This window comes from Anopheles marshallii (assembly GCF_943734725.1).
Source record: "Anopheles marshallii chromosome X unlocalized genomic scaffold, idAnoMarsDA_429_01 X_unloc_23, whole genome shotgun sequence".
NCBI lineage: Eukaryota > Metazoa > Arthropoda > Insecta > Diptera > Culicidae > Anopheles > Anopheles marshallii.
The window spans coordinates 96,601-97,888 of NW_026525813.1; positions in this window are offsets into that span (position 1 = coordinate 96,601).

The window sequence follows — 1,288 nt, forward strand, 5'->3', positions numbered from 1 at the left end:
GATCGATTTCGGAAACTTTTTGGAAAACCAAAATTTCATTGTCACTAGTCAAACTTGTATGCAAGTTGCCTTTTAAAACTCGACTGTGACAAATCATGTTTTCAGAGACCAACCAAAACATCATTTTTGAGCCCCCAAAATAATGAAAAGTGAAATCCAAAATCGATTTCGGAAACTTTTTGGCAAACCAAAATTTCATTGTCACTAGTCAAACTTGTATGCAAGTTGCCTTTTAAAACTCGACTGTGACAAATCATGTTTTCAGAGACCAACCAAAACATCAATTTTGAGCCCCCAAAATAATGAAAAGTGAAATCCAAAATCGATTTCGGAAACTTTTTGGCAAACCAAAATTTCATTGTCACTAGTCAAACTTGTATGCAAGTTGCCTTTTAAAACTCGACTGTGACAAATCATGTTTTCAGAGACCAACCAAAACATCATTTTTGAGCCCCCAAAATAATGAAAAGTGAAATCCAAAATCGATTTCGGAGACTTTTTGGCAAACCAAAATTTCATTGTCACTAGTCAAACTTGTATGCAAGCTGCCTTTTAAAACTCGACTTTAACAAATCATTTTTTCAGAGACCAACCAAACCATCATTTTTGGATGCCCAAAATAATGAAAAATGCAATCCAAGATCGATTTCGGAAACTTTTTGGAAAACCAAAATTTCATTGTCACTAGTCAAACTTGTATGCAAGTTGCCTTTTAAAACTCGACTGTGACAAATCATGTTTTCAGAGACCAACCAAAACATCATTTTTGAGCCCCCAAAATAATGAAAAGTGAAATCCAAAATCGATTTCGGAAACTTTTTGGCAAACCAAAATTTAATTGTCACTAGTCAAACTCGTATGCAAGTTGCTTTTTAAAACTCGACTTTGACAAATCATTTTTTCAGAGGCCAACCAAAACATCATTTTTGAGCCCCCAAAATAATGAAAAATGCAATCCAAGATCGATTTCGGAAACTTTTTGGCAAACCAAAATTTCATTGTCACTAGTCAAACTTGTATGCAAGTTGCCTTTTAAAACTCGACTGTGACAAATCATGTTTTCAGAGACCAACCAAAACATCATTTTTGAGCCCCCAAAATAATGAAAAGTGAAATCCAAAATCGATTTCGGAGACTTTTTGGCAAACCAAAATTTCATTGTCACTAGTCAAACTTGTATGCAAGTTGCCTTTTAAAACTCGACTGTGACAAATCATGTTTTCAGAGACCAACCAAAACATCATTTTTGAGCCCCCAAAATAATGAAAAGTGAAATCCAAGATCGATT